Raw genomic sequence first — 26152 nt, 5'->3', positions numbered from 1 at the left:
TGTGCCTAAATGGTCTGAAGTATATTGAGTAACGTCTAATGCTTGTTGACCTTAATGATAGTTGACTCATTATTAAGTCTTAGTTGTTTTTACACCACTGTGTGTTTACAATAGGTGATGTATTATGGCGCTTGCCGCTGACCGAAACAAAAAGACTCAGCGGTGAACATATCCACATGCATGGCTTCTGGCATAAAGCCAAACCCCCCTGAGTTATGTTTATAAGCCGGTTGGCTCACGCCACAGTGGCCAGTGGAAGGTGAGGGTCTGGAATCTTCCCTGGCACACGGGCTCCCTCAGCCTGATGACACAGCCTGGATGCCAGAGAGGGGGAAGGGAAGAGACACCCAGACCTGGGACCTACCGTCCACTGGCTAGCTGGATGGGACTGGATCATATCAGGCCTTTTAAATAAAGCAGTGGTAATCAATACGGGACTGGACGGTGGGGGGGGTGCCTTTCACTTGGCAAGCCAGTCTGGTTTATCAGCGACAGGAGGATGAGGATGGCGACGTCTTTCCAGCAGATTCCAAAGATCACTGACTCATATATGGCCGACTCGGGTTTCCCTCCGCTCACAGTGTGTTGAGCCACCGCTGCTTGATACTGTGGGAAGGGTGACTAGGTGTGTTGTGACTGTTGGACTCCAGAGTGTGTCAGATGGGTCACAACCTTTGGTGTGTAGCATTGATGTGTGTGACCCGCGGTTTACTGGGTTACAGCCATTCTATCACTCCACACTTATGTGACTGGCCAAACAAACAACAAGCCATCCTCTTTCAGGACTATGGACTGGTAATGTGATCCAAGCAATGTTCTCCTGTCACTATATCAACCTCAATGTCTTCCCAAGTGATACATTTATCTCTTCCTTTTTTTTCTCAAATTAAAACTTTTTCAGTAGATATAGTTTTGTTGTACTCATTGAGAGTTAGCCATTGTTAGGGTGATGTTACTCAACCTGCAGGAAAGTCATGTTCTGTTTTGTATTTGAAATGGGGGGAGCTTGTCTGTGTACTGCAGTAGAAAAATACCCAAACAGAATCAGGATGGACTATGTGACACCCCGTATCATGGAGGCATTGACACGTCTCATCCAAACCTGACTCGAACAACTTTCCGGAGCAATCTTGTTGGCCCTGCATTTTTTGACACTCGTGTCTCAGGGCTAGCCCCACTTGAGCAGGCCCCCTATTTGACAGCGGCTGGGGCCTCCGGAGCGGCATTGACCAATTCGAGGGTCCCGGAGTGAAGAGGGGTTAAACAAGGCTAATGATTGGACAGGCATACCAGCAGAAAGGAATGCAGCTCTAAATATAGCATTCCAGTCTGGTCTAGAAAAATGGGCAGCACGACTTGTCTTCCTGCCAGGTATTGGAACAGCAGTGAGGCCAGTCTCCCCCGAGGCCCGCCAGGCTTATATTTTAAAATGTGCTGTAACGCATGGCTAGGCTGATACGCCGGCTCCATCCCTCAATATGCTCACCCATATGCTTAGCTTTACTCAGTTTACTAGCTCTGGAAAATGGGTTGTCACCTTATTCTGTTTGTGTGCGGCTCTGTATGCCTGTGTGGCAACACATAACTTACTGTACACTGTCAGGAAGGGGATTACTCATACTTGAAGCCGTTTTAGAACAACGTGTCCATTAAGCATGACTCATGTAAGGTGAGATTGAGAGGTGAATAAACGGTGAGGAATCCCTGTTCTGTTTACTCTCACTCTGCTATACAGAAATGTTTGAATGACTCAAAGTTCACAATGAGATGTAATATACACCTTTTTCAAAGTAAGAAAAGTGCTCCTCTGAGAGCTGCTGTGTCCATCCAACCCCAGAGAAAACAGTTACTTAACAGCTAGAGATTTCTTTCTCCCCACTCACTTTCTACCCCCTCGGTCCACAGTCCGGTGGTTGTGTGACTGTGTCGCACCCGCTATGTAAATAGTTAATGGCCGTCGACATGGAGGTGGTGTTTAGGATGATGAGAGTTTTACGTGGCGCTGTAAACGTCCGGGTCTCAGACTCCTGCTGACAGAGAGGGTACAGAAGGGCAGAGAGCGAAGGCCTGTTCCCTTCGCGCAGTCATCGCACCGTACACTCTAAATCGAATGTAAGACTTGAAATAAGAATATTGTTTTATAAAGATAATATTAGTTATTGTGCAATTGGAGACCTATTATTTTCCTTTGTAATGACTAAGAATAATTCAATATAAAACACTGTTTTTGCACAGGGGTCGAACACCAGACAGAGGAAAACATAGGAGGGGAAAACATTGTTGACCATCAAAGCCAGATGTTATCTGAGCGGCTGCTTGGCAGCAAGGGTTGTTGTTCTCAAATGACAATATTTGGCCCTGATGTCATGCCCATTTCTGGGTAATGCTGCTCTTTCAATGGGCACTATTGTGGCATCCCTTCTGGCCAGTTGACGTCAGAAGTATCAGCTGCCACGGTGCTTGTTTAACCGCTCAGACTCACACTGCTTGTGAAACAGGCTTTATATTTTGTGTTACTTGGTATGTGCTTAGGTTAGGTTATATCCCTGTGCATGCATGTACATTACTCCGAACATGCACAGTATGTGTTCACGCAGTAGGTTCTCCACTGCCTGGTCTGGCTTACTTCCTTTTTAAGGGCAGCCCAACCCGACTCCCACCTACAGCGCCTTCGGAAAGCATTCTGACCCCTTGACTTTTTCCACATTTTATGTTACAGCCTTATTCTGAAGTTGATTGAAATGGTTTTTTTCCCTCATCAATCTACACACAATACCCATAATGACGACTCAAAAACAGGTTTTAAGAAATGTCTGTTCATTTATAAAAGATTTCAAACTGAAATATCACATTACCATAAGTATTCAGACCCTTTACTCAGTACTTTGTTGAAGCACCTTCGGTAGCGATTACAGCCTCGAGTCGCAAACAATGCAGGTGTAGAAGCACGGTGGCTAGGAAAAGCTGCCTAGAAAGGCCAGAACCTAGGAAGAAACCTAGAGAGGAACCAGGCTCTGAGGGGTGCCCAGTCCTCTTCTGACTGTGCCAGGTGGAGATAACAGTACATGGCCAAGATGTTCAAATGTTCATAGATGACCAGCAGGGTCAAATAATAATAATCACAGTGGTTGTAGAGGTTGCAACAGGTCAGCACCTCAGGAGTAAATGTCAGTTGGCTTTTCATAGCCGAGCATTCAGAGTTAGAGACAGCAGGTGCGGTAGAGAGAGAGAGGGCCAACCAGGCAGGATATATACAAGGATGGCACACCTGTATTTGGGGAATTTCTCCCATTCTTCTCTGCAGATCCTCTCAAACTCTGTCAGGCTGGATGGGGAGCTTTGCTGCATAGCTATTTTCCGGTCTCTCCAGAGATGTTCGATTGGGTTCAAATCCGGGCTCTGGCTGGGCCACTCAAGGACATGCAGAGACTTGTTCGGAATCCACTCCTGTGTTGTCTTGGCTGTGTGCTTAGGGTCATTGTCCTGTTGGAAGGTGAACCTTTGCCCCAGTCTGAGCTTGAGTCCTCTGGAGCAGGTTTTCATCAAGGATCTCGCTGTACTTTGCTCCGTTCGTCTTTGCCTCGATCCTGACTAGTCTCCCTGCTGATGAAAAACATCCCCACAGCATGATGCTGCCACCACCATGTGTCACTGTAGGGATGGTGCAAGGTTTCCTCCAGACATTCAGGCTAAAGAGTCCAATCTTTGTTTCATCAGACTAGAGAATCTTGTTTCTCATGGTCTGAGAATCTTTAGGTGCCTTTTGGAAAACCCCAAGCAGGCTGTCATGTGCCTTTTACTGGGGAGTGGCTCTAGGAAGAGTATTGGTGGTTCCAAACTTCTTCCATTTAAGAATGATGGGGGCTACTGTTCTTGGGGACCTTCAATGCTGCAGAAATGTTTCCCCAGATCTGTGCCTCAACACAATCCTGTCTCGGAGCTCTACGGACAATGCCTTCGACCTCGTGGCTTGGTTTATGCTCTGACATGCACTGTCAACTGTGGAACTTTATATAGACAGGTGTGTGTGCCTTTCCAAATCATGTCCAATCAATTGAATTTACCACAGGTGGAATTCAGTCAAGTTGTAGAAGCATCTCAAGGATGATCAATGGAAACAGGATGCACCTGAGCTCAATTTTGAGTGTCATAGCGAAGGAGCTGAATACTTATGTAAATAAGGAATTTCTGTTTTAAAAATTATAAAAATGCAAAAAATTCTAAAAACCTGTTTTCACTTTGTCATCATGGGGTATTGTGTGTACATTGCTGTTGAATTTGTTTTGTTTTTTTAAATCAATTTTAGAATAAGGCTGTAACTTAACAAAATGTGGAAAGAGTCAAGGGTCTAAATACTTTCCGAAGGCACTGTATATCACCTATCGTATAGCTCCGGAGGGTTCCATCTCCACCTCACAAGTCACTGGTGGAATCACATTATAGCACCTGACATTGATCATTTAGCAACACGCTTGAACGACACACCCCTCTCACACAAGACACATCTTAATGGTTTGAACTAGGAGGAGAGAGATTCTATGTCCTGATGTGACTTTTGAGCTTGATGACGCAATATGAGTGCCATCAATGCATCTACATCTGCACTGTCAGTTTTTGCCCCCCTCTAGAATTGGGCGCTCTTGCCGATCATGCAAATTATCCGAATGTCACCTTCTGGCATTGGAAGTTCATCTGATTTTGTCCAAGTTTGGAAGTGTAGCAGGGTGGGGGTTTTTACCCCGTTTTCTCCCCAATTTTGTGGTAATCCAATTGGTAGTTGCAGTCTTGTCTCATCGCTGCAACTCCCGTACGGACTCAGGAGAGTCGAAGGTCGAGAGCTGTGCATCCTCCGATACACAACCCACCCAAGCCACACTACTTCTTGACACAATGTTCACTTAACCCGGAAGCCAGCCGCACCAATCTGTCAGGAAAAACAGTGCACCTGGTGACTGTGTAAGCATGCACTGCGCCCGGCCCGCCACAGGAGTCGCTAGTGCGCGATTGTGACAAGGACACCTCTGCCGGCCAAACCGTCCCCTATCTCGGACGACGCTGGGCCAATTGTGCGCCACCCCACGGTCTCCCGGTCGCGGCCGGCTGCGGCAGAGCCTGGACTCGAACACAGAATCTCTAGTGGCACAGCTAGCACTGTGATGCAGTGTCTTAGACCACTGCGCCACTCGGGAGGCCAAGCAACGTGTTTTCTATGAGATGGTGGTAGTCATGTTTATAGACAAGCACTCTGACCGCTCCTCAGTGAAGATCCCTAAATAATAGAAGGGACTACCCCTCCTTTTCTATTCCCTCCCCCCTTTTCCTCCCCTCCTTTTTAAGTCTTGTGTTACAGGGAAAATATGCTAAACATTTTGGAGAGGCAACAGTGGGTTTAGCCGGTGGGAACACGGCGTGACTCCAGCGACCGGGCCACAGAGTAAACAATTTCTTTCTCAAGACAGAAATAGTTTGGACAGTGAGCGAGAGAAAAGGGAGGACAACACGCCTGTGTTATGGCACAGGGAGAAAATAAACCATGAGGCCTCTTTCCTTCTTTCTCTCGCTTTCCCTCCCACCCCTACTTTGTTTTTCTCTCCCACATCTGAAAATGTTCACACTGGTGGCCTCCCAATCAGTCCCCACACACACCCTTCCCACATGACTCTCCTAAATTGGACCGTTGCCACCGGTGCACAGGGGTCACGTCAAAAGTGTTGATTATCTCAATCACATTAGGCGAATGGGAGCGTCTGTTTAGCATTTAGTTAATTGTGACGTTATTAAGTTGTCAGTGAGCATTAGAGCCACAATGGATAGTGCGTGCGTGTGCTCCCCACAACCTTGGTATGAAGCGTTTCTGTTTGCCTGAAAGATCTTCAATTCTGATGTGTTTATGTGCAAATCAAGGTTTGAATAAGTAGATGTATTACCACACCGACATAACCACGTTTATTCAGCACAAACCGTCTAGAAATAGTAACTGGAGGTACATGGAGGTTATTGGGTAGCGTTTCATTTTTGATTGTCGCGTTAGCGTCATGAATGCCCCCCTGCTGCGGTCATCGGGTGCGCAGTAATGCTGATGAGCATGGCTAGACGCTAGCCACCATATTTCACTAGCCATTCATTATTGAGCAAGCTGTCCTTCACTCCGGCAGATTACCCATTTGTCTGTCTGACTCCCTCCCGTGGAGGGCACTCAGGGTCGACGCAGGTATCGTATTGTAAACCACAGTGGAGTGCACTTGTAGCAAATGTCTTTGTCCCTTCGTAGTACCCTATTGAGGCATAGTTGTCATAAAAGTGTACTGTGTATGTATTGTGTAGATTTTTGTGTCCTTATAAACCACTATGAATTGCACGGACACTTTTGGCTGATGTAATAGTATTTGTCCCCTGTTTGGTCATCAGGTGTAATGCAGAGATATGTGTCCTTGTGAGACCCGGAGTGACAGTTGATGTGACGGCTAAACTGTCCGTCACTGTAGAGAGGCTGGGATTGGTCCCCTTGATGGTCCTTCCTCCCAGGTGATGCCTAGTTCCCACCGAAGGTCACATGGTTCAGAGGGAGGGATACTGTATCTCCTAAATATACCACAAGAATGGGCTCAACCAGACTGACCCCCTTCTGATTGAAAGAGGAGAATCTCCTTTTGATGTTACTGGTAATCAGAACTCAACCATTCCCATTTTGTTTTCACCTTCTCTAGTTTTGCCCAGTCTTTTTTCATTCATCATCCTGTGTGAAAGCTCTTGATGAGTGAAAAGACTGAAAGCGAGTGAGAATACGTCAGGGTCATTTGACTTTGCAGGAGAAGTTTAACAGGTGACACAGGCCAAGCATTGAAACCCAAACCTCCCACTGTCCCAGTTAAAACAGTTGTGCTATGCAGTATGGGTAACATTTGCTAAAGTGCAGTTAAAGAAATCTTTCAGCTGACTGTCTGTCTGAATCTGTGTTATTGCAGTTGCCTTGGGCCATTACTCTTCTCTATTTTTATAAATGACTTGACACCGGTCTTACAAGATGCTAGAATGACTATGTATGCAGATGATTCCACTCTCTACATGTCAGCACCCAAAGCCAGTGAGGTCACTGACATTCTAAATAAGGAGTTAGTCAGTACCAGAATGGGTGATTTAATAATGCACTGGTCTTAAATACATCTACAACTAAAAGCATTGTATTTGGTTCAAAACAGTCTCAAAGACCTAAATCTCATCTGGAATTGTGTAAAAAGTGTGTGACCATTGAGCAAGTTGAGGAAGCTGAACTTTTCATGGGCTCCTGAGTGGTGCAGTGTTATAAGGCACTTCATCTCAGTGCTAGAGGTGTCACTACAGACCCTGGTTCGATTCCAGGCTGTATCACAACTGGCCATGATTGGGAGTCCCATAGGGCGGCGCACAACTGGCCCAGCGTCGTCCGGGTTAGGGTTTGGCTGGGGTACGTCATCATTGTAAATAAGAATTTGTTCTTAACTGACTTGCCTAGTTGAATAAAAATAAATAAACTCCTTGGTATAACATTGGATGGTCAAATATCATAGTCAAGTCATATTGACAAAGTTGTTGTGAAGATGGGTTGGGTATGTTTGTTCTAAAAAATAGTTCTGCGTTTTTTGACACATCAAATGCACTAGTTGTTCAGGCTCTGGTCTTGTCCCATCAAAGGAAGACCCAGCAAAGCTGCAACTGGCTCAAAAGTGAGCAGTACGTCTTGCCCGTAACTGTACATGTAACAGATGTCCAGCAAAGGCGCAAAGTCTCGTCACCAGTGTAACAGATGTGATTGTACTTTGTAACTCTGTCCAGCCAGTCGAGCCCAGTTGACGGATGTTTATTCGCTTGCGTGTCAATATCAGACGGGTCATTTTGTAATCAAACATCATAACTGTGACAAAAATAGTACAAAATACAACAAACATAAGTACCTGACGATAGACACAAGGAAGCACATTAGATGTGCAGGACAACCATATGTTGATGGCTGTAGATTCGTGATTGGTCTGTTAGCATGGAAATAAGTGAATTAGCAGGGAGCTAATGTGGCCACTACAATTAGAGCATGCACGCTAACTCATCTCTTACTACAATAACATAAAAACACATCCCAGGATGCCCACAGTATTTTACAGGTAAGTGGTTAAGTGGTTTGGCCAGTAACCGCAGGTCGCTGGTTCGAATCCCCTAACCAACTAGGTGAAACATGTTGATGTGCCCTTGAGCAAGGCACTTAACCCTAATTGCTCCTGTAAGTCGCTCTGAATAAGAGTTTTCTAAATGACTCAAACATAAATATATACACATCAGAACATGTACATAGTACACATTGTAGATATGAAAATAGACGTTTCAGAGTGTGACCTACTGTACCACTTGCCTGTCAATATCAGACTGGGAAGAATTTAAGTTTGCGGTCTCCCTCTATCTGCATGTATGACCAATGGCATAACACCTTATTGATATGTAAATTCATTCAACAAATAGGAATACGTAAACATCAAAAACATATTTCTGCAGTGTCAAGTGAAAACATAACTAGCCCTGTAACACATATACGGAACTAACATCAACAAAATGCAGGCCAGTCTTTCCAGGTTGAGGCGACTTAGCTGCTTCTCTTCTAGTTTTTATCAGAAGTATTACTGTAATGAAAATTCCAGATTGTCAGCATAATCAAATAACATTCAGCTCCGACACCCATAGATACCTCACAATACATGCCACCAGGGGTCTCTCCACAGTCCCCAAGTCTAAAACGAATACAGCAACACACTGTATTATACAGAGCCATGGTCGCATGTCACTCCCTTCCATCTCCAATTACTCAAGCAAACAGCAGAATTACCTTTAAAAAAAAAGATGAAAGGTCTCTTGGAACGGTGGGGACACACACAGACACACTCTAACACAGAGTGTTTTTTTTTGTTTTATTCTTTATTTTGTTTGAATATCGTTGTATTTGTAATGTGTGTGACTGTCCTTGTCTATCAGTGTACCAGTGTGTTGTGTTTTTTCTGGACCCCAGGAGGAGTAGATGCTGCTTCTGCAAAAGCTAATGGGGATCCAAATAAACAAATACATATTTTAATAGTGGATCTATCAACCTCTTCTGCAGCCCTAAAAGGTCTTAAACTCAACGCTCCTCTTCTCTCCGCTCTCCTAGACAGAACTTTTTTTTCTCGCTCACTCACTTCCCAAAATAAGAAGTGTACAAGTGGTCTGAGTCAGTGACCAAATTAAATCAAGTGCAGACCTAGACTACGGTCTCTTCTTCTTCTCCCTGTTTTTTTCTCTCTGCTCCCCTCTCCAAACAAATGTTTTCCCCTGATAGGATATAAATGAGTTTTCCAGGCGTAGGGATGCTCAGCCGGCCTGATGGATACCATGCGGTGGGACGGCGGCAGGCCAACACCCAGAAGTAATCATCTGCCATGGCAGGAATGTTTAGCCTTTAGGCCAAGTGTAAATTCCCACAATGAGTTGTGCATTTATTGACTGCGCCTCGTGCATTTTGAGGCGTCTATGCGAGGGGCAGTGTGTGTGAGTGTGCACCGACACAGCCTCCTTCCACCGCCTACCCCAGCCAGTGAGAAGTACCCAACTGGGCCTCTCCGTTCTCTAGCCTCTGGGTCACGGCTTAGAAGGTGTCGTGGTGGCATTGTGGCATCGCTACGGGAACATGGGGAACAACACAGTTTTGGGGGTAGTGAAGGAAGAGCCTGTTGTAGAAGGGGGAGATCTGGCAGCAAATTGGGAATCAGAATCCGTTTGGCGGAGCAGTCGGGGAGAATCGCTCGGTGCGAGCGGGCTTTATGGCACATTGTTGGCGAGAAAGTTTCGTAGGAGAGATTATGGACTCCCGGAGGTTCGGCGATTCACGCTCCGTAAAAGAAAGCCAGCAGGAAGCTGGAGAAGCTGGGCAATCTGGACGCCACACCCCCTCGCTCTCGGAGATGTCTCTCAGCACGTTACAATATGACCCCAGCAGCCCATCCTGTCTCCAACACGCATTAACTCCCCCAGATTTAACATTCACAACACTGTAGCCTGGCTGTCTTCCTGTTTCCCACCTTGAAATATGCCTGCCACATATTACCCTTGTGGCGTAGGGGCTTTGAATAGGGAAGGTTTTGCCGGAGAAGGAACAGAGGCCTGGCCATCACAATAACCAAGGCCCTTTTGTCCACAGCGGTATTGGGAGTCAATTTTCCTGCAGAATTAGATTTGAGCCTTGAGCCGTTTGAGGATTCTTTAGAAGCGTTTCATCTTGTAAAAAAAAACAGTGACGCAAGAGGCCACGTTTAATTTACAGTGCAAATACTTTTCGATTAGCAAAGAAGGAATTGGTAGAGGAGAGATGGGGGTTGACTTGCTTTCTTTTTTTGCTGTTGTCGCCACAGAAAGAGGAGAGGGGGTTTGAAATGGCTCTTCTGTTATTTAATTGCGAAGCGGGGAGATTAGTGTGAGCACTTCCAACCTTTCACCCCGCACAAAGGAACCATCAGATCTGGTTGCCTAGTGACATGAGTTTCACACTGGCCAATTTAGCCGCTCACCGTCGCTCGCTACCTGTGTTCTGTGAAAGGATGGTGTGTGGTGTGTGTGATTACACAAACCTTAGCTCCCCCCGGCCAATCGACTGGACTCTAATGGCGCGAGGAGCAATACAAATTAAGATGGCCGCAGCATCCTCTCTTTGTCCATCTCATCAAATCATATAAAAGTTAATGTCCCCGGAACAATGACATTCAAAAGCCAGTTTAGGCTTGGAGAATGCTCAGCTGCAGACCAGGGGGAGCACCAAGGTATGTCCATCTCCAATGTGCACTGCACAATCAAAGTGCACTTAACAGTGTCATATTGATTATGGTGGCTTAACCTCGGTAAATCTCTACTCTGTGTTGGCATTAGGCCCATAGACTCAGTGAGATGGGCCGCTCTTCAAGCCAGATGCGCTTGTGCTTTTCCTATTAAATCATATTACTGTGACTCGGAAATATGGGTATTGCTGGCGTTTGTCAAAGTCTGACAAAATGCTGTGTGACTGGAGTGACTCAGGATCATAGCCTAAATCTCTCCCAGAAATGCTGTGTGACTGGAGTGACTCAGGATCATAGCCTAAATCTCTCCCAGAAATGCAGTGGACTGCAGTGACTCAGGATCATAGCCTAAATCTCACACAGAAGTGCTGTGGACTGGGGTGACTCAGGATCATAGCCTAAATCTCTCCCAGAAATGCTGTGGACTGCAGTGACTCAGGATCATAGCCTAAATCTCTCACAGAAATGCTGTGGACTGGGGTGACTCAGGATCATAGCCTAAATCTCACACAGAAATGCTGTGGACTGGGGTGACTCAGGATCATAGCCTAAATCTCACACAGAAGTGCTGTGGACTGGGGTGACTCAGGATCATAGCCTAAATCTCACACAGAAGTGCTGTGGACTGGGGTGACTCAGGATCATAGCCTAAATCTCACACAGAAGTGCTGTGGACTGGGGTGACTCAGGATCATAGCCTAAATCTCACACAGAAGTGCTGTGGACTGGGGTGACTCAGGATCATAGCCTAAATCTCACACAGAAGTGCTGTGGACTGGGGTGACTTAGGATCATAGCCTAAATCTCACACAGAAGTGCTGTGGACTGGGGTGACTCAGGATCATAGCCTAAATCTCACACAGAAGTGCTGTGGACTGGGGTGACTCAGGATCATAGCCTAAATCTCACACAGAAGTGCTGTGGACTGGGGTGACTCAGGATCATAGCCTAAATCTCACACAGAAGTGCTGTGACTGTTTTTTTTGTTTGTTTTTTTGACCAGAGTCTGACAGAAACGGAAGCAGAGAAAGAGTGGAATGTGGAGGCATTGTACCTCAGAGGAAGGGACTAGTTTTCCCTCGATGGCGGATGACAGTGCGAAGTGGGAACTCAGGTGGGACCCATTACTCCCATGGAGGGCCTGGTTCTTATCAGTTAATAGAAGATTTCAGAGGAGCAGGATTGTTTTGATAGATGGAACCTGGTCAGGCCTTTAACAAGTCACAGAAACCCCACAAAATGAAATGGCGCTAAAGCTAGATAAAGGTTCAGTGTTAATTCCTGAAAAGGAAGGGGAGGGGTACATTTTCTGTGTGTGTGGGTGAAATTGTGTTTTTCTCTGTGTCAAGAATGTCGTCAGATGGTTATTCTGGTGTTTGGAAATCCTAACTGGCTGGATAAGGGCTTTGTCTATTTGCACAGGTGTTGGCTTTGTGAGTGAGTCAGCGCTTCTACCTGATTATCCATTCCTCTAGAATGCTGTACATTTAATTAGCAATTTTGTGGGGCTTGTCATTACTGGTAAACCTTTGATCTGGGTTCTTAATTCAATATAGCCTCGTTTGGTCCAGTTTCAACTCCCATATGTCACTGCTCCTTGTCCTTTTATTTTTTACTTCATCTGGAATCCACAGCATCAAAAAGAAATGGGGAAAGTAAGAGAAAAGAAATCATTTGAAGACTAAGTTAGTTTGGCTCATTAACTCGGTTTAGTGTAATTCTGGTCTGTCTAGTTTGGTCAGTTTATCATGGGAAATTAGAGGGTGTTAGCTAGTGGCTCACTGTGTTCAGTTTCATTTCTAGACTATGAATGCCTGTTGGTGTGTCCACTCTGGCCCCAATTGATCCCCCAGCCAGGAGGGAGAGAACCCCCCCACCACCACCATGGAATTCCGAGGGCTGGAGTGAAGTGGTGGTGGGGGTTCAGTCTAGAGGCCCCCCTTCCAGGGCCCGGTGTCCGTTTACAGTCCGACCACACGGCCCGCTGACCACTGCTCCTGGAATGTGATTGATTGGGTGGTATTTGGGCCTTTGAGGACCTTTCAGCGGCTTAGGGGTCAGGGTTCATCTCCTCCGCAAATCTGCTTCCTTTTGTACAGTGGCGCGCCAGGAGAGAAGACTCACAAAAAACTTTTTTCTCCCTCTTCTTCTTTATCTTCTTCACCCTGTGAAAATGGGGGAGGGAACATCAATTTAAGCCGCTCTTAAACCGAGCGAATTGGTCTTAAATTCAAAGGGTGCTTTTCTTTTAAACGTTATTGACCGAAAATCTATAAAACAAAATGTGGAATTTAAGGCTGAGTTACGAGGCTGTTAAAAGCACAAAAACTGTTATGGAACGTTTTTAGCAGCAATGATATTGAGACTTAGTCTTTTAAGATGAATATTTTCAAAGATAAGAGCTGACATAAAACATCTAAAAACAAACTTTGTGAATTTCCAATAGTCGGATTGCCGTTTAATTTGATAGCGGTTTATTCTGAAAGTTCTCTGAGATCATACTCTCCTCACCCAAGCAAAATGTTCCTCTCCAAAAGCAAGTCCAATTTATTTAATGCTTTAGAGAAGAAGACTGAATTGGTTTGGCCATTTGCTGTCTTAACACAAGTGGAAGGAAGAGGCCTGGCCATGTAATCCTTTGATGTGCATTCGGTCGGGGCTCAAGATGACAGTGCAATTCAAAAAATGTGCCAATCCTTGGCCCTCAGGGGCCAGCCTTTGTAGTCACAGGACCTGGATTATACTTTAACCCTAGGCTAGGGCTCGGGGCCAGGTGAAAGGGCACAAGTCTTAAAAAAATAACAGTTCACACCAGAATGCAAGGCCTGTCCACTTACTGGTTAGGTTCCCTTTTTAGTGAAATATTAGGTATTCAGTTAAACGTTTCACTCATTCCCTTCTAATTTGTGTTTTTCTAAAAAGGTTGTGTTATCCTGAACCTTTTGCAGTTAATTTATGTGCATGTGTGCTTAATACTTTCAGAGACATTTATTTAAATGTGTGAGGACAGAGTGTCTGTTTTTGGTGTCTCACTTTTTTGTATGTGTTTGTGCATAACTGCATCTGGGTTTGCATTTGCCCCTTTGGCTCATATCTGTATGTTGGTGTATGTATGTCTGGGTCAGGTTTTTATCCAAGCAGACCACTACTACAAGGTGCCTGCAAACTCCCTGAAAAGTGTGGCGATTTATAACGGCCACTCTGGCCTCGCGATAAGTTCCTCTCCACGCTGTAATTTCCTGGGGTCTGTCGGGGATGATCTACAGCCCACAGGGAGAAGAGACTACCGACTGCAGAGGGGGATAGAGGGGATGCCCACACTGTGGTTGTCTGAGTGGACTCTCAAAGTATCACTGACTGACTGCACATTGCGATATACCATTTCGCTGTGAGGTGACGGAGAAGGTAGGAGGGAGAGACTGAAACGTCAGAGCGACAGGTTAGCTGGTTGAGTCACTCTGTAAAAACACTGAATACATTGATATCATAATATCTGCTGTAAACATCTGAGGTTGGGCTTTGAGCTGTTTCTCCAATATTGCTGTCTGAGCGATGTTTCCAATACAAGGCAGATTCAATTATCCCCATTTAGCCTCTATGTTTTGAGGCTTTGGCAGAGTAGCAACTCTCACTCATTGACTGGAATAATCTGGTATTTTCCTATCCCCCTCAGTGACTTTTAGTGCAGCGCAACAAACTCCTGACCCCCCCCCGAACCTACTTTCTATAGGCTAATCTTCAGCCCCTGATCTGTATCTTTATTGTACACACATTACAGCTGTAGTAAAGTGGAAAAATTAAAATCCAGGATTTCTGGAGCCTGTTCCAACTCTGTGAGGTCATTTGAGGTCTTCCCCCTGCCTGCATTCGTTTCACTTGTGGAGCAGAGAGTCGAGGCACTGCGAACACAGTGGGGTGGTTGAGTCAGAAGAGCTCCACCTGGTGTTCAGAGGCAGTTTGGTGAACTGCATGCAGACAGTGCAATCGCCGTAGGGTTTTTCCTCTTTCCTTTCAGTTTCTGTGATTTTTAATTCACAAATGAATTTATGGGCCATTTTTGTGCAATTACGGCTATCATTACAGTTCAATGATTATCTCCCACTAATCTCTCTCTCATAATTCTCCTGCAGGACCAATTTATTGAATTGGATTGTTTATCTGCTTTTAGGCAATCTAGGGCAACACCAGACATATCCCATACCTCAGGAGAATGACAATGATGTTCCTTATAATAGATAATTATTTAATTTAGGCCTTATTTTCCATCCATTAGCACACATCAATGAACCATTGGAGGACACCGTATTTATAAGGTATTATAGTGCCTTTTATCATTGTCACTAGTAGTCTGCATTCAGACTTGCAATTGGCATTCTTAGAAGCCCATGGCCGAAATAGACACTACATGACTAAATGGATGTGGACACCTGCTCGTCGAACATCTCATTCCAAAATGATTGGTATTAATATGGAGCTTGGCCCTCCCTTTGCTGCTATAACAGCCTACACTCTTCCGGGAAGGCTTTCCACTAGATGTTGTAACATTGCTGTGGGGACTTGCTTCCATTCAGCCACGAGCATTAGTGAGGTCGGGCACTGATGTTGGGCCATTAGGCCTGGCTCGCAGTCGGCGTTCCAATTCATTCCAAATGTGTTTGATGAGGTTGAGGTCAGGGCTCTGTGCAGGCAGTCAAGTTTTTCCTCACTGATCTCAACAAACCATTTCTGTATGGACCTCGCTTTGTGCACGGGAGCATTGTCATGCTGAAAGTAGGAAAGGGCCTTCCCCAAACTGTTGCCACCAAGTTGGAAGCACAAAGTCATCTGGAATGTCATTGTATGCTGTAGCGTTAAGATTTCCCTTTAGTGTGACTAAGGGGCCTAGCACAAACTACGAAAAACAGCCCCATACCATTATTCCTCCTCCACCAAACTTTACAGTTGGCACTATGCATTCAGGCAGGTATTATTTTCCTAGAATCTGCCAAACCCACGAATCTGTCCAACAGACTGCCAAATGGTAAAGCGTGATTCATCACTCCAAAGAACGCGTTTCCACTGCTCCAGAGTCCATTGGCGGCGAGCTTTACACCACTCCAGCCGACGCTTGGCATTGCGCATGGTTTAGGCTTTTGTGCGGCTGCTCGGCCTTGGAAACCCATTTCATTAGCTCCCGATCAACAGTTATTGTGCTGACGTTGCTTCCAGAGGCAGTTTGGAACTTGGTAGTGAGTGTTGTAACCCCGTTCTGTGAGCTTGTGTGGCCTACCATTTCACGGGCCGAGCCGTTGTTGCTCCTAAACGTTTCCATTTCACAATATCAGCACTTACAGTTGACCGGGGCAGCTCTAGCAGTGCAGAAATTCGACTAACTGGCTTGTTGGAAAGGTGGCATCCTATGACAGTGCCACGTTGAAACTAAGCTCTTCAGTAATGCCATTCTACTGCCAGTGTTTGTCTATGGAGATTGCATGGCTACACCTGTCAGCAACAAGTGTAGCTGAATCTACAAATTTGAAGGGGCGTCCAGATACTTTTGTATATACAGTGCCTTGCGAAAGTATTCGGCCCCCTTGAACTTTGCGACCTTTGCCACATTTCAGGCTTCAAACATAAAGATATAAAACTGTATTTTTTTGTGAAGAATCAACAACAAGTGGGACACAATCATGAAGTGGAACGACATTTATTGGATATTTCAAACTTTTTTAACAAATCAAAAACTGAAAAATTGGGCGTGCACCTTTTGCTGCGATTACAGCTGTAAGTCGCTTGGGGTATGTCTCTATCAGTTTTGCACATCGAGAGACTGAAATTCTTTCCCACTCCTCCTTGCAAAACAGCTCGAGCTCAGTGAGGTTGGATGGAGAGCATTTGTGAACAGCAGTTTTCAGTTCTTTCCACAGATTCTCGATTGGATTCAGGTCTGGACTTTGACTTGGCCATTCTAACACCTGGATATGTTTATTTTTGAACCATTCCATTGTAGATTTTGCTTTATGTTTTGGATCATTGTCTTGTTGGAAGACAAATCTCCATCCCAGTCTCAGGTCTTTTGCAGACTCCATCAGGTTTTCTTCCAGAATGGTCCTGTATTTGGCTCCATCCATCTTCCCATCAATTTTAACCATCTTCCCTGTCCCTGCTGAAGAAAAGCAGGCCCAAACCATGATGCTGCCACCACCATGTTTGACAGTGGGGATGGTGTGTTCAGGGTGATGAGCTGTGTTGCTTTTACGACAAACATAACGTTTTGCATTGTTGCCAAAAAGTTCAATTTTGGTTTCATCTGACCAGAGCACCTTCTTCCACATGTTTGGTGTGGCTTGTGGCAATCTTTAAACAACACTTTTTATGGATATCTTTAAGAAATGGCTTTCTTCTTGCCACTCTTCCATAAAGGCCAGATTTGTGCAATATACGACTGATTGTTGTCCTATGGACAGAGTCTCCCACCTCAGCTGTAGATCTCTGCAGTTCATCCAGAGTGATCATGGGCCTCTTGGCTGCATCTCTGATCAGTCTTCTCCTTGTATGAGCTGAAAGTTTAGAGGGACGGCCAGGTCTTGGTAGATTTGCAGTGGTCTGATACTCCTTCCATTTCAATATTATCGCTTGCACAGTGCTCCTTGGGATGTTTAAAGCTTGGGAAATCCTTTTGTATCCAAATCCGGCTTTAAACTTCTTCACAACAGTATCTCGGACCTGCCTGGTGTGTTCCTTGTTCTTCATGATGCTCTCTGCGCTTTTAACGGACCTCTGAGACTATCACAGTGCAGGTGCATTTATACGGAGACTTGATTACACACAGGTGGATTGTATTTATCATCATTAGTCATTTAGGTCAACATTGGATCATTCAGAGATCCTCACTGAACTTCTGGAGAGAGTTTTCTGCACTGAAAGTAAAGGGGCTGAATTATTTTGCACGCCCAATTTTTCAGTTTTTGATTTGTTAAAAAAGTTAATATAAGTTAATATAAATATCCAATAAATGTCGTTCCACTTCATGATTGTGTCCCACTTGTTGTTGATTCTTCACAAAAAAATACAGTTTTATATCTTTATGTTTGAAGCCTGAAATGTGGCAAAAGGTTGCAAAGTTCAAGGGGGCCGAATACTTTCGCAAGGCACTGTATAGTGCATGTTCACTTTTTAAGTATTTTGGCAATGCATGAGGATTACATACACAGGTTTCTCAGAAACCAGTGCTCAGAAACTGCCCCTGTGAACTCCAGGCCTATGATGGCATTATCAGTTCTATAGGACCATACTTGTTGCTCACTTGGATACAAAGCTGTAGCTTTCTTGTCAGGGTTTCTTTGCCTCGCCGAGTCTCTCGGCTCACTTTGATATCCCTTTGAAACATGCCTCTTTACTCTGGGCTGCCAGACGCTCTGCGCTGCAAATGACTAATTGAACTACCTTTTGAATGTGGGGTCGACAGCCTTGTAACTTCACAGTGAAGAGAAGATCTTAATCGGCTATAATACCATTTCTGATAAAATCTGGCTGGCGATATTGATTTAAAGTGCACTTCCACCAAGCCTATGTTTGTCAAGTTATGCTATGCATGATAATTCCGGTCTCTATTAGGCAGCCCATTGAGAGACTCGTGGGTATGTTGGTATGAGATCCTTGCCTGTTCACATTGTCGTGATAGGCAGGAAGCATGATTGTCCGTCTAGCCCTACTGACGCTCCGATCTCTCTCTCACACACACACACACACACACACACACACACACACACACACACACACACATACTGAGACTAATGCCTCTGGACAGTTGTTGGTTTCTATACTATAATTACCATTACTTGCCATTCAAGGTGCAAAGGTTGTCCTTGAATGAATTGTAAATCACAACTTAATGCAACAATAACAACCATCCTTTTTTAATACACATCTCAAAACCTTTCCACATAAACAAAATGAATTGTTTGTTTATGAAATTAATTCAAAATGATATTACTTTTCCACAGCCATAATCATACCAGCATTTTTTTCATTCCTTTTTCTCCCCAATTTCATGGTATCCAATTCTTAGTTCCAGTCTTGTCTCATCACTGCAACTCACTCGGGAGAGGCAAAGGTTGAGATCCGTGCATCCTCCGAAACACAACCCAACCAAGCCGCACTGCTTCTTGACACAATGCCCACTTAATCCGGAAGCCAGCCGCACCAATGAGGAAACACCATGCACCTGGAAACCGTGTCATTGTGCGCTGCGCCCGACCCGCTACGGGAGTCGCCACATGGATTTAAAAAAATAATAATTAACTGTTGTGCACATTGTTAAACTTATCGTTCGATTTATCATTATCGAATCAATTTAGTCAATTTATCGCGATATGGATTTTGCAAATGTATTTTGGTCCCAGCTGTACATCTATAGCCTACACTAGAAGGACAAGTAAAGTCAGACTTGTTCTTAGTTACAGTTATAAATAGAGCTCGTCAGTCACTATGAGACACAATTCTTGCTAGACTGACGTCACTCATGCTGAAGGCCTGTGCTGACTTAAGATGGATGGTTGTAGATGAGATGTTTTGATAGTAACATCTGTTTTTAGATGAATTCCCAGCGTTTTGTCAGACTGACAGGTGTTATCTCCCAGGGATAAACAAGGATGAGTGTCTCCACTAATATGAAGAAGTATATTCATTAGATTTCACACAAATGAAAGGAGGGAACCCTTAACGGACGGTGTGCGCGTGCGTACGGGTGCATGCTTTTTCTTCTTCCGAGTCCCTCAGACATTGATTATAGATCATGTAGGCACATCAACTTTGAAAGCCTTGGGCTCCATCTCGACTGCCTGTCCTCTGCCTTCGTCCCATAACGCCAAATGTAGCTTTGAAAATAACGAATACATTCACATCTTCCTGGCTAACCCACTTAAATTATTGTTTTTCCGTCGACCACCTGATAGTGTGTGTGCGTAGGCTTCACTACGTACGTGTGTGTGTGTAAGAGAAAGAGAGCGAGAGACAAACTGGTCTTCTGTGGCCGCTAAGAGCCAACCCAAATCAATTTCCTTTCTAATGGAATTAAAAGGGTGGTTGGAGAGATTGAGGCAGAATGCTGTATTAGTTCTTCAAAAGCGCTCCCCAGCCCCCACCCACCCATCTCCAAGGGGCCCTCTTCCTGATGCTGCGGCTTGATCGACACTCAGCTGATCTATAAATAAAGTATTTTCTTCTCTCACAAAGACTTGTTGAGCGCTGTGCTGTTTGCTGTTTGGCTTCAAGGTCAGGGCTGTACCGCTCTCTAAATCAACATGTTTCAGAGATCATTAGTAAAATGGCCCGGCCTAATTGAGATGGTCAACCTTCTGTCAACTGTTGGGAGAGACGGGGCAGGGGCTTGGACCAATGCATCCCTCTCTCTTTCCTCTTTCTCATTCTCTCTCGCACTCTGTTTCGCTCACTCCATCTCTTGCTTTCTCTCGCTGCAGCTTGTTTGCCTTTTCTCTGTTGCTGTTCAGTACAACAAGGTTATGGAGTTTGAATATTAGACACTTGGCGTGTTCCCATTGTTAAGATGAAATGTCATAGCTGTATTGGGCCTATGGATTGGCTTGGTAGATGCAGTGCTGCATCCCCTATTCCAGTAATCAGACGTCACATATACATAGTTTTTGTTTGTCTGACCAAGGGAGATGCCACCCCCCCCCGAGTGCTCCATTTGACCCTGTGTGTGGAACAAAGAAGTCTGTTTGCGCTTTAACTGCAGGCTTGAGACAAATGGAAAATAAAATGGATCCGATGATCCTTGTGTTTCACATTTTTATTCAGTTGTTTACGCCAAAAACGCGCACAAGCCAACAGAGCGCTGCACCATACGGTCAAGGGCTCCCAAATTATGGAAGGCACATTGATTACTGTTCCTTTGTCTATTTAGGCATTTCTGCAGTTATACAAGCACAGCTTTCACTTGGGCTAGCCAGTTGTCTCGAGGCAGCATTCATTCCCTGGGCCGCGAGGTTTGAAATGTACATTGCCCTTAACCGAAGCGCCAACAAAAGGGATACTTGTAGCATCCTAGGACCCACAAAGGCCTACATTAAGCTGGGGGAGAAGCATGCCATCCCTATTATACCTAATACCTTTATCTTTATAAGTCATTCGGCCATGCTTCTCCCATCGCATTCAGATATGATTAGCTTTACCTTTTTCTGCACCCATGGGATCTCCCTCCCTCACCAGCATCACCCTAAACCCCCCCGTTTTTTTTTGTAGCCGTGCAGCTTTAGTCCCCTTTTCTCTTGTTTCCCCTGGCGTCTCTGAAAACAAAACAAACTCCCGTTTCTGTCAGATTGGACTAGAGGTTGAAGGGGGAGGAGTAGGAGGGTAGGGGGTGACAGTAGAGAGGCGCTGAAAGCCTTTTGTCCACTGGGAAAGACCATGTCAGCGCCAAGTGAGAAAAAGGGGGGAGGGAGGGAGGGAGGGATAAGGGGAGGGGGCCTAGCTCCGGTCATTTGGCCACAGCAAAATACCAAAAGTATAAAGATTAGGGACGTAAGAGGTCGAGCCTAAGAGCCTATGACTAATACGGCTGGTCATTCAGAGCCCTGGCCACATTGTCTGTCCACTGTCCAGATGGCCACTGGGAATAAATCACAGGAAGATGCAGAGAGTGAATTCCAATGCAGGGATGGGGGGGGTGCTCTGCTCCACTCCCAGCCACATTATCAACCAGTCATACCAAGGGAAAAGGCAATGGAATGGGGGAAAGAAGCAATGGGAATGTGGCTTTTCTTGCACTTGAAACCTGTTAATGACTACAGCAGAGACCAACAGGGGAGATTTTTGTCCCCCAGCCCTCCATTTGTAAGGATTACAGCTAAATCTCTCACTGTAGGGTGTTGGGGTAGTGGAGAAGGGTGAATGGGTAAACCCCTGATCGGTTGTGAAGCTACTGGCCTATGTACAAATTCACACACATCACTACAGGGGCTGAAAGTGGAGAAAATAATTGGTTGGTTGGTTTGTAGTTGAACTATCTAGAATTGAATGTAGGATTGTTAATGTGTGGACTGGAGACACTGGGGTTGATGGTGAGAGGGTACAGTGAGAGGAAATGAGGGGTGTGTTAGACGGTGGGGGCCAATGAGTTGTCACGTTGGTGGCACTCCCATATACACAGTCAGACAAACTGGATGGCTCCCAGACAGAAAGGTGATAGATCTGTCACTTGCCCCTCAGAGTGGAGTTTCCTCCATCTCTCTGTCTTGTCTCTCTCTCTCTCTCTCTATGGACAGTGTGTTCCTATATTTGTCTTGCTCTCCCTCTCCTATTTTTTCCCTTTGTCTTCCTATTCCTCTGGAGCATGCTTGTGCTTTCTCCCGTTTGTCTGTCTCGTACTCAGTTTCTCATGGTGGGATGTAGCGCTCAGTTGATCTAGGATCACATGATGTCTCAAGACACCTCAGTCCCCTAGGATCATGGAGAAGTACAGGTGCCCATTCTAAACGTATCGGTTTTGTAGGCACTGTATTCTATGCAGGGGCACGTTTTGAGTTTTTTCCCTCAGCACTACACAGCTGATACAAATGACCAACTCGTCATCAAGCTTTGATTATTTGAATCAGCTGTGTAGTGCTAGGGTTCAAACCAAACTGCGTACCTGGGGGGAGGGTGAGTGTAATGGCCCAGGATCAAGTTTGGGAGCCCCTGCTCTTTTGAATCTGTAATAACACATTGCATTTTTAAGGATATACAATCATTTTTTGACAGTGTTTTCTCCAACAAAAGGATAGTCTTCAATTTTACTATTACGTCAACTGAATACATTTCCTAGGAACCATTTACGAGGTGCAGGTCTCCAATTCCTGTAAGTGTAAAAAGAAGAGGGGGAAAAGGAATGCGATCAAATGTGAAGCTTCATCAGTAAGCAAACAAAGGGACAGACAATTTAGCATTTTAAGCGGAAAACCACAGGACATACAAATGACTTGTCTGTGCAAATCTCTTTTCACTGTGGCAGTTTGTCATCTGAGTGAACGGTGTCATTTATTTTCATTGTTGGAAATCTTTTGTATTTCCAGTCATGTTCTTTGGTATTGGCATCAACCTACAGCTGTGTTTCCCAATTCCAGTCCTCCAGTACCCCCAAACATTACACTTTTTTAAATTTATTTTTTTATTTTTAGCCCTGGACAAGCACACCTGATTCAACTTGTCAACTAATCATCAAGCCCTCAATCAGTTGAATCAGGTGAGTTTGTACCAAGCACCTTCCTAAAATTGAGTTGTCCTTCGGGTGGTGGACCATTCTTGACACACACAGGAAACTGTTGAGCGTGAAAAACCCAGAAGCGTTGCAGTTCTTGATACAAACGGTGCGTCTGACACCTACTACCCCGTTCAAATATTTAATCTTACCCATTCCCCCTGTGTATGGGAAACATGCACAATCCTCCCCTTCATCTACACTGATTTGAAGTGGATTTAACAAGTGACATCAATAAGGGATCATAGCTTTCACCTGGATTCACCTGGTCAGTCTATGTCACGGAATGAGCAGGTATTCCTAATATTTTGTTTACTCAGTGTATGTATGTAACCTTCGTTATAGAAGTTAATACAAAGTAGTATAGTTATTTAAGATATACAAGTGCAATTGTTCAAAAATATATATTCATATTCTACAAAAATGTGTTTTAATTTGGCCATGAAATAAATGTCAAACCTATCATATTGATTACATGTATAGATGTCCTCCTTTATGATAGACCAGACACTTTACAACCACTCATTTTGACCAATCATCCACCTCGACCCCTTCTGGCCATCCCCCTGAACAACACCCTTCATTGTAAAGGCCTGTCGCTCGTGGCCAATGAGGGGACTGTGACCACCGACACCCTTGGCAACCATTGGCCCGGTTACCACGGACAGGCGAGGCGAGCACTGGGGAAGCCAGCTGTACTGCAGGATCTGTTCCCTATCATTTGCACTCCATTTATCTCCCATCTCTCGCTCCCCCCTCTGTCCTCTCTCCGCCCCCAGCCCCCCTCACTGGCCAGCGTGCTCCCTCTCGCCCATCGTTAGCCCCATCCCATTACCACTGTGCACAATCAGCTGTGGCACAGCAAATGGCATCTCTCTCTCTCTCTCTCATTTATACATATATTCAAAGAAGACGTGTACATGCACAGTATACACAAGCTGTCTGGTTCACATGCAAAGTAAATCCATACATGCACATGCGCTCCAATTCCTATTCAAGTGTATACACACACGCTAGACTCCTATGATTATCAGTGAGTATGAAAAACCTGTCAACCCAAATCTGAGTGGCAGCCTGCTGATCTGGTTCCATCCCTGTGTGATGATGTATTGCTGTCAACATAGGATTTAGTACTCTGCATGTGTATTTATCAGGAATAATTCCTCATGGGCTTGTTTATTTGTATATAGAAAATAAGACCATGATAAACATGGGTGAATTTACTCAGAACCTAAACAGAAGGACAAAGAAGCCAACAGGAAGAGGAATGACGTGGGGTTTATGGTGACAAAGGCGGTCATGGCAGAAAGGGGAAAAAAAGACCAAGCGGAAACCACATTATTTCCAATCCAAGCCTTGGCCACTGTAAACTTGAGCTCCAGACATCATCCAGACAGTTTCCCCCTCCTTGGTATGAATCTGCCGTATCTCATTCCCCCGCACTAATTCCAATTTAATTGCCATTGGCCTGAAGCCTCCTCAATAGGAGTAACAAATGGTTTGATTTTGTAGACTTCATCAGACTGCATTTTAAATGCGACACAGTAACTCTGCACGAATGCCAATGAAGCTGCCGAGTAGCTCTCTGTTTACTAATTATCCTTTTTCTTACTTCGAACCACACTGCGCAAGTTGTCTGATTAAATCGGATTTGTGGGATTGGGAGAGCGGGGAGGAGGAGGGGGAGAGGCGGGGAGGAGGGGGCGAGGCGGGGGGGAGGAGGGGGTGAGGAAGCGAGGGCGAACGAGCACGGTCCTCTGCTTTGTAAACTATCCGCAGGGCCAAGGCAAGGGCCGGCTGTGCACTGTAAATTATATTCTCTTACAAAGGCACGCGGCGCCCGTTCTTTGTGTGTTTGTCTTCGTCCGCCCCCCCCTCCCCCTCCCCCTCCCCCCCCCCAACACCTCTTTCTCTGCTGAACGGCCTGCTGATGTTGTAAATTCTGTCCGTACACCATTTATGATCTTTAAGAGCTTTTCGGCAGCGCAGGGCAGATTAATCAAGAGGCCCGCCATCTAAACTAGAGTGACACCCCTTGCATATACGTTGGGAAGGTGGTATGGCCCGGAACAGACCCTTATGTACATTCCTAAATAGATGCCAGACAAAACCCTGTCAGTATGTCAACATCAAATATCTGCAGTTTACTGTTTCCAGTCAGTCTGAATATTGGTTAAGGCTCTTGAATGCTAAATATATATTTTTTAAACTTGCCTACTGTATCTTGTGAGGAGGACCATCCGATATTTCCAAGTGATGAATTTTCCCAGAATAGAGATGTTTCCCTTGTCAATGAAATGGACATTTGAGCTACCATGCAGTATGGTATCTCTGGGTAATTAATATGGCATCTGAGTTTGAGTTCATTTTTACAGGGACAGTGCATATTTAACCTCAACGTTTCAGTAAAAGTGCTGGTTTTAGCCAACAGGCACATTTTCAACCGCAGTCTCCGGGAAGGTTACAAAAAAACAATTACAATAACAATACAAACAAACAAACAATGAGCAGTGAGCACATTCAGAGCAACATAGGACAAGCAACACGTAGCACCCAGAAAAAGCAATGGCACAAAAAGCAACAAAACAAAATAACATAGAAGCAACAAAGTGTCTCCACACCTCACAAGCTACAGACAACAGACAACATGGAAAGCTGCATCTAGTCTGTATCTGGTGGTACTAATGTAACCAGTGAACGGTTCATCTCGCGATGCCCGCTCCATGACACTCTGACGTGAATTATCACTCACTGTTATTGGCATGGATGGTGGCGCACGGCACTGCGAGAATTGTGTTTTGTATGCAGGACACGGTAGTTTCCCCAGGTTTGTTGGTTACACTGTGTGGTGTTTTTGAGCTCGGGAGAATAATGAGTTTCATTCAACGCCAGGCTCCTTTTTAAGGTCTTGTATGTAGAATATAAACATCGTGTTCGATTGTGTGTTAGAGAAACCATGTCTTATGGTTGTAAATACAGCCAGCCAATCATTTGATTGGATGTCTATATTCCACAGATCATTATATTCCGACAATGGATATTTATTAATTGCATGTAGATGTAATCGTCGGTCTCTCTATTTTACTCTCTC

The 26152-nt window shown here is 45.0% G+C and overlaps 1 protein-coding gene across 5 annotated transcripts in view; it reads left to right on the top strand.

The window, feature by feature from the left end:
- Positions 1–26152, top strand: part of LOC112257980 (zinc finger and BTB domain-containing protein 16-A) — a 137514-nt gene that overhangs the window by 77802 nt on the left and 33560 nt on the right. The window lies entirely within an intron of this gene.

Source organism: Oncorhynchus tshawytscha, linkage group LG09 (genome assembly GCF_018296145.1).
Source record: "Oncorhynchus tshawytscha isolate Ot180627B linkage group LG09, Otsh_v2.0, whole genome shotgun sequence".
Lineage (NCBI taxonomy): Eukaryota > Metazoa > Chordata > Actinopteri > Salmoniformes > Salmonidae > Oncorhynchus > Oncorhynchus tshawytscha.
Note: the sequence above shows the minus strand (reverse complement) of the source record. Positions and strands in the feature narration are given on the sequence as shown.